At 35.7% G+C, this 13,902-nt stretch overlaps 1 pseudogene; it reads right to left on the reverse strand.

The window, feature by feature from the left end:
- Positions 1–8,378: 8,378 nt before the first annotated feature.
- Positions 8,379–8,495, reverse strand: LOC145253137 (5S ribosomal RNA; annotated as a pseudogene).
- Between the last annotated feature and the right edge of the window lie 5,407 nt (positions 8,496–13,902).

A 13,902-nucleotide genomic window follows, 5' to 3' on the forward strand; every position in this document is an offset into this window, starting at 1 on the left:
GGTCGGAGGTTACATCGACCGAAACAGTACAGTAATCCGAAGAATAGGATTAATCAATCCTCGAAAATTCAGAAAAATGCGATGTTTGGTTCGATAATTTTATGAATAGAGATGATCTAGAAACATTGAAACAATACATTTATTTTACATTAACATAAAAAGAAACACTGGTCGCTTGAATAGCCGAGGAGGCTTATAAAACGAAAAAGATGTAACATCAATAATTATTTCTTTCCATATTCCCCCTCCCTCTCTAACTATATCTCATTCTATCTCTTTCTCCCCCTCTCTGTCTCCTACTCTTTCATTCTGTCTCTTCCCTCCTTCGCTCTCTCACCTCCCCCCATGCTATCTCTTCCGCCTCTCTCTCATTCTATTTCTCCCCCTCTCTCTTTCATTTTCTCTCATTCTATCTATTCGCCCCATCTCTCTTATTCTGTCCATCTCTCGTCTGTCTCTCACTCTCTCACTCTCTCATTCTATCTATTCCCCCCTTCTCGCTCAATTATTATTTATTTCTATAGACAAAAGCTGTCACGCGAAAAACGTAATTAAATTTAGAAGTATGTTGTATTTTGAATAGATTCACTGCAACACAATAAATAACACTTTTTCTTTTTGTATTTGTAGTATAAACCGTCTCTATCCCCTTCTTTCACGCTCTCTCTTCCTCCTTTATCTTTGCTCTCTCTCTCTCTCTCTCTCTCTCTCTCTCTCTCTCTCTCTCTCTCTCTCTCTCTCTCTCTCTCCTTCCTGGCGACGATTGAATGAATAAAGAACCAAAGTTCCGTATTATAATCGCCTGTGTTAGTTAATTGTATTTAACGGCAGTTCAGCTAGATAACGACCCCGGAAAATTTCACAAGTTTCTTTCCAAACCTTTAAGGAAACAAACGCTGATTAATTGAGCTTTAAAACAGAAGGTGTATATATATATATATGTGTATATATGTGTGTATATATGTGTGTATATATGTGTGTGGCGTGTTTATTTTCGTATTACGCGGAAGTCAAAGTTCCGACTTCTGCAATCAGTTTGAACGAAACTGGGCCATATCGAAAGCTCATATCAGTCGGGCTGATACACATGTTCTCCTCCCAGGATCGCCTTTCGGGAGGAGCAAGTTTATCACTTGTTGTCTGAGGCGCTCTCACCGGGAAATGCTGACGTGGCTTCTCAGACTGTTGTCTTAAAAATGCCCTTTTCAGAGGAATGTATTATAGGCATGTGTTGTTCCACTATTATTATATTTTTGGCCGGTTTTTTTTTTTTTTTTCACTCGAGGACCTGCTCTGAAGACATTCTCTGCACGTCACTGGTTTAAACGTAACAACATGGTTAAAGTGTAACGGCCACGTTGCATTCTAACGTTACATCGAGTTTTTAACATCATTATTTATACACACTGGTCCTGGATATGACCTTAAACTATATTCGATGGTGAGGCCCCAGCTTGCGGGCTTTGGGGAGTGTGGAGCCAACCTTTAATTGCCATTGCTCCCAGGTACACTCTGACCTGTTAGGGCCCCAACTATGGGTTAAATAGAAAATGACTTGAAAAAAATATATATTCTATTAAAAAATTTTTCTTAAAAACAAATATATTCTATTAAAAAATTTTTCTTCAAAATAACTGGATTTGGCATTAAATAACCTGAAAAGGGTTGATATATCATAAAACAAAAACAACCAACCAACCAACCAACCAACCAACATACACATGTCCAATATCGATGCAAAACCTTAAGCAGGCGCATAAAACATCGCACGATGAACATTTCAGAACGCAAGTTAACGTAAAAGTTCTATTGACCCACATTTGTGAACGTGTCCGTGTCTCGTTATTTTCGACCATGTTTAGATTTGATATCAGAGCTAATTCTGGTTTCGGGAAAAGATTTTTACCTCCTTTGCCAGAAGCAATAGAACCTTTCATATTATTATTATTATTATTATTATTATTATTATTATTATTATTATTATTATTATTTTGGAATTACCATTTCTGTGATATCCCATAATGCACCGCCTCTGTAATTAGACAAGATATAAAGACAATGCTTCTATGTTCTCCCTTCAGCCATTTTCCTTCTTTGCATGTCTTTGAAGCAATTCGTCATGCGACAGTTTCCGATTTCGTTACACACTCATTTATATTATCACTGAACTCTGTGAGATCGTTCAAGCTGTGTTGGTCGGGCAGTAAAGAGAAAACATTCACAGACAACATGAATTGGAACAAATACATTCAAATCATTGGCAAGGCTGCTGCGAGGAAGGTGGGCACTCTCTGCTGTGCTAGAAGGTTACTCACATCTGAGAGTATCCTGTACCTCTACAAGACCACTATTCACCTATGCATGGAGTATTGTTGCCACATCTGGATTGGTGCATTTGCTACTAGTCTCTCTTAGACAGGATTTAAAAAAAAATATATTTGAACTCCTGTATGTCAATACAATCAGGGAAACAGGGACCTGGAAGGGAATTCCAAAGTCTAGCAGTTTTAGGGAAGAAACTATTTTTCTGGTATCTAGGGATTTCTACAGTGTAGGAGTGGGATTCTGCTGCTTGTCGGATTAGTCAGGGGTATTTACATAGAGTGGGTACAAGTGCTTTGAGTTCGTCGGAGCACATTCCATTAACATGTGTAAAACAGGTACAGAGACACAACATTCTGGCGATGGGACAAAGGTTGGAGTTTGGCTGCTAGTGCGGGACCTATTATGTTGCTCTGGACAGATAACGTGCTGCTTAACTCCATACATAATATCTCTGTAAATTTTGTCCCAATTAGTAGTACCTTACGTAAAAGTGGCACTGAGCCTTGTTTGGGTTGATTTGCTAGACCTTGGAATTCCCTCTCGGATCCCTGCATCCCTGACTGTACTGACATGCAGATCGTTCTAGCTGTGCTAGTTAGACAGTAGAGGGCAAACAAGGCAATGCTGCGTTGTGTGATGCTCCTCTCCACATTTGATCATGAAAGGGTTCAGTTTTGTAATCCCATCTGGACAAAGCACCTAATGATTGCATCGTTCATTCTTCTGCTGTATCGAAATCATTACTTTAACATTGATATCAATCTGAACTGGTGACCATTTAACTCCTCATACTTTCTGGTGTTTGTCTACAGTGCAATTATTTGACTATCAAATATACGAAGTTAGGCAACGTTAAGCCTGGTCAGTACCATATGGGTGACCATTTGGGAATACCAGGTGCTATATGTAGGAGGACGTCGACACCTCTCTGCAAGAATTGCAAATAAATTCCAAAATGACTGATGTTGTCATCTCTCCTGATGACATGCGACTGGGGACTGCTATTAAATTTCATACTCCCATGAAACTTCCTCCTCTGGAGAAAGACGGTTCAACCTGCCTAGAGTTCGTGCTGCTTTCGTATCGGCAAATGTACAAACTTTGGAGTACGTATTTATACAATAGTTTTCTACTTCTTTACATAATTCTTTTGTTATTTGGATTCTTTGAACTACTGTTCTCATCTTGAGTGTCATTTTCACAACGTTTTGAGCGATGTAACCTCCGACCTTCTTCTGGTGTATCTTATTGAACTCGGGAATCTTTCTATCAAACACGGGAATCTGCACGGAATTTCAAACAGAATCCTTTATTTAATCTGCAAGGACCGGTAGCGCAGTGGATAAAATACTTGATAAATTCACAAAAGTTACATTTCATGGAGATTGAAGGTTCAAGCAACCGAAAAATACAATTGCGAATTTCTTATGTCTTCTATCCAGTCATGGCTGACAGAACGAGAGCATGCAACTCTTGTGGATTTAATAATTCAGGATTCCTGATTTTGACAAAAAGATTCCCCAGTTCAGTAAGATATATCTGAAGAAGGTTGGGGGGGGGGCGGTTACATCGACCAAAACGTTGTGAAAATAACACTCAATCTGAGAACAAATTAAAAAAAACGTATAATCCTTTGTACTGGAGCATGTGGTTCAAAATTCTTCAATGATATTATTTTTATCTACTGATATTAGGCGTCATAAAAAGAAAGACCACACAACTCATTGCATTTTAGCTCTGGTCCCCAAAATCAACAGAGATTAAACCATTCCTATAATGACTTGTTGGTTGGGGTGTAAGAGCTTGTTCCGTGCAATTCTAGGAAGTCCATCGTCCCAGGTTTTACCATCTTTCTTAAAGGAGAGATTATTTTATTGCAAATCGCCTGAGGCCGAGGAATTCCAATGGGGGGGGGGGTGCACAGGCATATTTTGTAGATTAGAATACTCTTTTCAATCGTCTAGCCTTAATTTAAACCTATGCCACTTCTGGTTTGGTGATAGACACAACAACAAACACGTCACGTTTTGGGGGGGGGGTTTTCACATTCTTTTCCTCCTTCGTGGTACGGGTCGAGCCTGCCTGCCTGCCAACTACCATTTTTTTTTTTTTTGCTCAACACACACCTTCAAACACCCGGGCAACGCCGAGTACTTAGGCTAGTCTAATATATAAATGGCTATATGTCTACCTGTCGGTCTGTCTGTCTCCATATTTTCAAACTCTATCTTCTCTGAAACCAAAAGTCGCAGAGCGGCGCTAGGAGTCTCAAATGATGGGATGTTTTACGGACCCTTCTTTTATGGGGCTTTAGTCGCTTAAAATTGGTTTTAAGAGGTCAAAAATTGGTCAAAATTGAAAAAAAATCGTTAAAAATTTTCTACATTAATCTTAGTTTATGTTTGATTAATCAGTTCATATGCGTGTCACGTTGGTACAGTGGTAACATCACCAGCTTCGAATGCTACAGTTTCAGTTTCGATTCTAGCTGATGCGACCTAAATATTTTCTTTTTTTTTACTTTTGAAATCAGGACCCTATAATAATATATACAAAATCTGGACAAATTAAAATATCATGTTTAAACGTATTTTACGCCTGAGCAAAGTACCCCCTGCTAGTGTAACATAATCAATGTACGAGGAGATTTCTATTCTATTTCTTATTCCACCTAAATGAGGGGAGGGAAAATTGCATTGCTATGATGAAAAACATCGGGTACTTATGGGAAGGACCACGTGAAGGTTTCCTACATCCCTAATTGAAAGTGATTTTGTTGAACTGACTGGATTCGAACTTGCCACACCCCAGTTGTCAGTCTATGTTGTTAACAATTTAAGGATTGACCTTTTTACGTAAGTGATTATGTAAACAAGATATGCTGAGACATATAAATGCGGTGTTAGCACGAATACTCCCCACCAAATCTACAATATAGGGCCACACTACGATACTCCTCTTTCATAAACCTGATGCAAAATTTTCGGTGCCAGTGCACTTATTGATCTGCGCTATTTTTAAAATAGTATTTTCGAGTTCAATTAAAGTTTTATGATAACTGTTTTTATTAAATTGTAAGGTTAAAGTACAGAATAGGTACAAAACATTCTCCCCTCTCCATGTATAGAATGGCTTTCTAAATAATAACGTTATACAAAATTTTGTACAAAATTTTCAGCAATTTTTTTCTTTATGTAAGTTGCTCCAGATAAGGAAATGGAGTCTATTTATATAAGGAACTCATCATTATAAAAAGAAAAGGAAAGACGAATAGAAACAATTCAAATGAAACCTGAAAGAAAGCCCACTATAAGCATTCAATCCCATAGACTCCATACACAAAATGGCTACCAGAAGCAAGCTTAATCGCACCACCCCACATAAGGAGGGAAGAGGCAACTAAAAAATGATTCAAAACGTCAAGGAGGACACCAGGGGCTTACCAATCCAAAAATGATACCCCATATACTTCCAGATTCAAATCTCGAAAACCCTTCTAGAACTCAAAAATCAAAAATTTCGACTCATTTGAGACATGGAAGGAGGAATGGAGAAACAATACTCTTAAAGGAGTAAAAAATCCAACTTTACACCTCCCAGGTTTTACTACAAATAGGAAACGGTGGGTAGCCTCAAACTGGATCAGAACAAGACACTGCAAAACTGCAACGCAGATGGAGACAAATAGACTCCCCAATCTGACCAAAGTGCAAGGAAGCTTACCCCCCCCCTTCCCCGGCCGGGACATAGACCACCTGATCCTACACTGTCCAGTCACCCGACTGGAAGGAGGCTATGCGACAGCCCATCTGTCTGAAGACAATTTCTCAGATTGGCTAAAAAATAACGGTATAGAAGTCTAACCCATCTGATACTATTACTACTCAAAAAGACAACACGTCAAAAGCCCTAATAGGGAGGAAAGAGGTAACAAGGCTGTCTAGCCAAAAAATCAAACTATGAACGTTCTCTTAAATTATTGCAATTCAATCAAGTATATAATTTACTAGTGAAACATGTGTCCGGACGTTGCCCAGGAAAATATAGAAAGTCAAGAATCGTATTCTCCAGAAGTAAATTTACCAGAAAAAACTATTTTTAACCCCAAAATTCACGATATAAAAATATTCATGAAATTAAACTATTGTTGCAGATTAAAACCCTACGAATGATGGGGCATCAGATACGTTAACTAGTTTAGATGTAGTTTGCATAGTTGGGCGCAGATAGATATTTTTTTTTTTTTTTTTTTTTTTACAAAGGCATCACCACATTATCAAGGCCCAGAGGCCACTCAAGGATAAGGGTTAAAGAGTGTACAGTAGAAGTTGGTCAATATAGTAATCATTAGTAATGAAAATTTGGTAAATTTGATAACTTATATGGAACGGCTCATCAAGAACTTATTTACCTTAGACTTGAACACAACCATATTGTAGTCAGCTGGAAAGCAGGAAAACGGAAGACAATTCCACAGGCGTGCAGTTCTAAGAAAGAAGCTTTGTTCATGGAATCTATGTTTAGGTTTAGGCACAGATAAAGAGTGGGGGAAATTATTGATAGTGTTTACAGCTAGACGAGTGTTTCTTGTGAAAGTTTGGCGAGGGGGGACCATAGATTGAAGCTCAGTTGAACACTTTCCATGAAAATAACGATACATCAGAGACAAACTCGCAACATCTCTTCTGTGAGATAGAGGTTGTAAGGAGGAGAAAAGGACATCTCCTACGAGGCTACGAAGTCTATTTTGAACTCTATCAAGGCAGGACAAGTCCTTTCTAGCAGCTCCTGCCCAGATGTGGCAACAGTATTCCATCCTTGGACGTACCTGGCTCTTATATAGATAGAGAATAGCATCAGCAGTGAGATATCTACTGGATCGATAGAAAGATCCCACCATTTTTCCAGCGGCCTTGGCAACAGATTTGATATACGTGTTCCATTTAAGATCAGGAGTAATGGTCAAGCCCAGAAGCTTGTCAAAACTTGAGGCCTCCTGAAGACGAGAGCCATTCATTTCAATTGATGACAAATGTGGATTAAAATGTTGATGATGTAAAGAGAGAAGCTTGGTTTTAGATGCATTAAAAGTAACCAGCCACTCCTTTCCCCATTGTACTACATGCTCAAGATCAGAGGAGAGAGAATTGGAGAGTACTTGCTCGTTTACTGTCTTAGATGTGGTACCATAAATGGTAGTGTCGTCAGCATAAATGTCTACAAATGATGTAAGGATATGATTTGGAAGATCATTAATGTAGATCAGGAAAAGAGTTGGGCCCAGGATGGATCCCTGAGGGACACCGGCATTAATACTGAGAGCTTCTGATTTTTGCCCCTCAACTACTACTCTTATGAACCTATCAGAAAGAAATGATTTAATAATTGAGAAGACTTTTCCAGCTATACCATAGCTAGCGATCTTATGAATAAGATATAAAGGAAAATAAATTTTGTAACGATGGACTAAAGGTAAATATTTCGTTAAATAAAAGGAATAGAAACCAAAGACAATTACTAAACAATAACATGATTAGTGGGGCAGATTATCTCAATATTCCATAACAATCTTTCACTTAGTGATACAAGCACCAATTGAAAGATTGTTTCAGCAATCTGCCCCACTAGATGGAATATTTCAATAAACAAAAAGCATGCTTAGAATAAACAAAACTTATAAATAGTTTTAAAATGATAACTAAGGATTGGACTTTTTCTGTAAGTGATTACGCAAGCAAGGACGATGTTTGTTATATCTAGAAGGGGTTCCAGATCGACAGTTGAGTTGAATTTCAAGTTACCGGTGAAATTAGCTCATGAGAGATCGTCACTTTGCGTCCACGAAAACATATAGGACGCATATAGCAATATGTGATGCCTCCGTTTTGTCTCGAAAGACAAAGGATATCCCCCCTGTAGGGGCAGCTGCACGTTTAATTGTGAGGCAATGGTTGCGCAATCCCAACCACACCTCTCCTGAATCGACACTGTTTGAGTCCAGTGGCAAGGAGAAGTCCAGGACGACTGGAAACAATGCCGAGATAAGCGGAGAGCACATACAGCACCTGAAAGTCCCAAATGGTCACCCATTTAGTACTGACCAGGTTCAACGTTGCTTAACTTCGGTGATCGAACGGGAACCGGTGTGTCAACGTGATTATGCCGTATAGCAATATGTGAGGAATATAGAAAAGGTTGAAAACTCCGGGGAAAACCACGGAACTGGGAAATAAAGTTACATAAAATATAACCAGAAGTTGTTATAATGTTCCTTCATACGAAAGCAATATCTTCATTGCAGAATTTCAACCGCTGATGAACGGAATGAATATGAAACCGTAAAATAAAGCATGTCCCCTTTGTCTGGGTGCCACGTAAATAAAGTATTTGAACCTGTTTAGTGCATAAGTACATGTCACCGACCCACACACAGGCCGTCCTGATGTTATCGACTGCTGTTTATGTTAATACGTTTACTTTGAACTGTCAATTTGAATGTGTCAAACGCACACACGCATGCACACACGCATGCGAACACGCGCAGACAAAGAACAACATCAGAGTTTATATACATACATTTAGCAGACACGCATTTAACAAAATGAATACCGGAATATATACGCAGACTAGACGATGCGCCCCGTGTAACAATATAATTATGAACATCTCGTATATATACCCACTATATAACATCTGTCGATTTGGTTATAGTAAAACAAAAACAATAATCTAATTAAGAAACAGTAAGAATAAATAGTTAATTAATGAGATGTTCTTTGTAAAGTAATAGGATTATTAGTTAATCTTATGATATTGAGCACGTGTCGCATTTTTCTATTTTTTTTTTTCCTTTTTCTTCCCGCTCACACTTCCTACTTTGCATATGCGCGTTTTCTGCTACTGCTGCTGCCATCAATAAGTTTCTAGACTTTTTTGAACAGACATTTAAAATTGCCGTAGACTCTTGAAAATTCAGTATGCAATCGCTATAAATCTTATGAGATGTGTAATACCCTAGCTCGCCACAAGAAAATAATGGAACGAATGGAATTGAAGGAAACAAAGACTCAATTGATGGATAAGATAAACGTCGTTTATTTGCTGTTGAAAGAATGAACGTTTTAGTTATAACATGTGATCATGTCCGCGCGTGTGTAACCAATGTTCGTTGTGGGGTTGGTGTTGTAGAAGAATAGGAAATGTGGGTTCATCTCATTATCGTTTGTTCGCGCGTGGGAAGAGAAATGAGTGTTGTAGTGGAAATTGAGAATGATAGTCCAGCGTGTAGACAAAGAAGAGGATATGAGAGTTGACATCAGTTAGTTGTCAGCTACGCAGTGGTGTTCTCAGGGACCAGTAGTAGATAGAGAGAGAAAGAGTGGGAATGTGTACATACAGTCTGTTAGCTCTTGCCCCATACATAGTAGTAAGAGGGCGTGATGCGTGCGGGCGGTCCGAAGACCGACCGACCAGCACGGAAGCTGGGCCCCGGAAAAAGGAAGAGCCGGTTGTTACTCTCTCTTTTATACTCGTTTTCAGTGGTCCTTTGTGCATGTATATTTCCCTAGAAAGCGGAAGTGACGTCGTCCATGTGTGCGTTTGTGTGCGCGTGTGTGAGTACATGTGTGCGTTAGCGTGTGTGTATATACCGTGAATGTGAGTGTATGTACGCGAACGTGAATATGTGTACATGTGTGATGTGGGCGCGTATGTTTGTGTGCACGTATGTATATGACATAGCTTGAAATGTGAATGTGTGTTTTTGTGTGAGACTTGAAAAAGGCTCGTACAGATGTCAGACCGATTTTTATGGTTTTAAGTTCAAGTGAACATCTACAGCAGGAATTGGAATAAACATTACTAAAACCTGATTGTCAGAGCTGGTAAATTTCAAAAATACAATCTAGTCGTGAGGACACGTTAGAAGAATGACAGACAATAAAATTCTGTTTTAAACTTGAAAAATGCCACAGAAATGTATGAACTGCTTCAGGCTGCATTGTGACCATCTTGCATGAATCAAGCATCAGTTTTTGAGTGGCATAAGAGATTCAAGGAAGGCGGAAAGTTTGTGAGGGATGATGAGAGGTGTTGGAGAAGTAAGGAAGTCAGAACACCAGAGTTGATTGGCCAAATAAAGAATTTCATAGATAAGAACCGTCGTGTATCTATAGAAACAAAAATAGCCCATTTTGATATCAGTGTAGGAACTGTACACACAATTATTTGCAAAAAAACTGAAGATGCATACGATTTGCACAAATGCACCAGCCCACAACTCCATCTTTGTCACAGGCTATTTGACCAAGATGGGCATCAAGACAGTTCCCCACCCTCCCTATAGTCCAGACCTTGCTCCCTATGACTTTTGGTTATTCCCTAAACTCAAGAAAAACCTTAGAGGCTGTCGTAATTAGACAATTGAGGAGATAAAAGAGGCTGCAACGAAGGTCATTAATATGCTCACACAAGAGAACTTCGATGGGGCTTTTCAGAAGATGTTAGAACTGTTCAACAAGTGCATTACAGCCAGGGGAGATTACTTCGAAGGATACTAGAGTTTCATGTGTGTACTATCAATAAAAGTGTCCATACGAAAAACGTCTGAAAACTTATTGAAAACACCTTGTTAATATAGAAATAACTGAAACACTTTTTCAAATGAAACATTTTACGTCATCACGATTTTCAAAAGAGTTTTAGTTTGATGGGAGTTAAGTTTTATTAACCCACTGAATCGTTCTCTATATGTTGTTACTGTTAAAGGCGACTCTATATTTTTTTCTGATAGTATTTTAGTAAGGGCGTTAAAACGAAAACTGAGAAGTCTCCATAGCGCTGCTAAAGCCATGGGTTCTGAAGGCACCCAGTTGACTTAACCCCCCTCACCCCACCCCACCAAACACACATCCTACACCTTGTCGGGTTGTTCAGAAAATAAAAATGAATAGTCATAACTAATACTACCAAGACAAAGTATTTTCCTTTAACAATGGTAAGAAACTGTCACCGAGTTTCATGACTCAACATGAGAGATAAACACTTCAGCTGAACATTATTACCACAATTGGAAATGAAAGACTGACATCAAATCCATTGCTAAGGTCGTTGACAAAAAATGGCTGGCATATTGTATCTCACTTCTGACGCAATCTTCTGATTGTACAAAGCCGAATATGTTTTAAGATGGTGTACTATTGCTACATCAGTAGAGATGCTGTTCAGAGCACTCTTTCCTGTTTTGAGTGTACAAAACTGACTTTGAAATCTAGTGGGTGATGCTATTTTCTCCTCCCTTCTTCCTCTTTATCACAAAAGAGATGTTGCTACTCTTTCTCTACTCTATGATTTCATCTTCACAAAATAATAATAATAATAATAATAATAATAATAATAATGATAATGATAATAATGATAATAATAATAATGATAATAATAATAATAACAATAATAATAACAACAACAACAACAATAATAATAATAAAATGATAATAATAAAAATAATAATAATAATAATAATAATAAAATAATAATAATAATAATAATAATAAAAATAATAATAATAATAATAAAATAATAATGATAATAATAATAATAATAAAAATAATAATGATAATAATAATAAAAATAATAATGATAATAATAATAAAAATAATAATAAAATAATAATAATAATAAAAATAATAATAATAATAATAATGATATTAATGACAATAATAATAATAATGATAATAATAATAATAATAATAACAACAACAACAATAATAAAAATAATAATAATAATAATAAAAATAATAATAATAATAATAAAAATAATAATAATAATAATAACAATAATAATAATAATAATAATAAAAATAATAATAATAATAATAAAAATAATAATAATAATAAAAATAATAATAATAATAATAATGATATTAATGACAATAATAATATGATTTCATCTTCACAAAATAATAATAATAATAATAATAATAATAATAATAATAACAATAATAATAATAATAATAACAACAACAACAACAACAATAATAAAAATAATAATAATAATAAAAATAATAATAATAATAATAATAATAATAATAATAATAATAAAAATAATAATAATAATAAAAATAATAATAATAATAATAATAATAATAATAATAATAATAATAATAATAATAATAATAATACTAAAAGGGAAAGAAAAGGGCTCCAGTCTTTGATAAACTATAGATACCCACGAAGGGGTGCCTGCATGTGAATTTTTTTTTTTGTGGCAGGAGGTGCGCAATCTCCAACCACACCTCTCCTGGGTCAACATTGTGAGATACCAGTGGCAAGTGAAGTATCTGTACAGGACAACTGGAAACAAATGCTTAGATAAGCGGAGAGTACATACAACGCCTAGAATTCCCAAATAGTCACCCATCTGGTAGTAACCAGGCTCAACGTTGCTTAACTTCAGTGATCTGACAAGAACCAGTGTGTCAACGCGATTATGCCGTATATAATAATAATAATAATAATAATAATAATAATAATAATAATAACAACAACAACAAAAAATAATAATAATAACAACAACAATAATAATAATAAAATAATAATTATTACCATAATTAAAATTATAATAATATTTTTTAAATATTAATAATAAAATAATAATAATAATAAAATAATAATAAAATGATAATTATAATTAAAATTATAATTATAATTAAAAAATAATAATAAATAAATAATAATAATAATAATAATAATAATAATAATAATAATAATAATAATAATAATAATAATAATAATAAAAAGTAATAATAATCATAACATACTGATCCTGTCTATGTGATTGAAATTATAAGATTAAGTAATTTGCATGTTGCTCTGCAAAAGGTAATCTCATTGATTAAATATTCGTTTTAATTGTTTTGAGTTTCAAGAACTGTTTTCATTTTAATACAACACATAGTTTTATTTTTATATTTTGGGTTAAAACGACCTTTTAGGTCTTTTATGCTATTCTACCTTCGAATGGAATTACTTATTTTCAACAAGATGCGAGCCATTTATAAATTGTAAGTTAAATAAAAGTACTCCCCACATGGAAGATATACACAGCGGCCAAGCAAAAAAAAAAAAAAATCGATAAATATCCCCCCCCCCCAACCAAAAAAAAAAAAAAAAAGAAACTGGGAGCAGGAGTTTTTTGGTTTCTTCAATTCTCCTGAATAATTCTGGGAGACAAAACCTACTGGCATTTATTTTGAATGAATTTGTATGGAAATTAGTTGACGTTTTTTTTTTTCTTTCTGGTTTTGATGGAACTTTTATTCCTTTGTTTTGGTGTCACTTTCAGAGATTTCGAAAATATTGACATTAGAAATGCCATGGGCTTCCATTCCTTTTTGATTGAAAATTTTCAATTCAAAACAAATTTGCCCTTCGGTTAGAAAACATTGGAATAGACATTTGACCTCAGTTGTCTAGCATTCATGTATTTATTAATTTGTTTTTTTGCTGGATTTCTTGAAGAAAATTCACACAAGACATAATGCTTATTTTATTTTTTGCTTATCTATCTATCTATCTATC

The sequence above is a fragment of the Euprymna scolopes genome, chromosome 29 (genome assembly GCF_053919585.1).
Source record: "Euprymna scolopes isolate OS-2025 chromosome 29, ASM5391958v1, whole genome shotgun sequence".
Classification (NCBI taxonomy): domain Eukaryota; kingdom Metazoa; phylum Mollusca; class Cephalopoda; order Sepiida; family Sepiolidae; genus Euprymna; species Euprymna scolopes.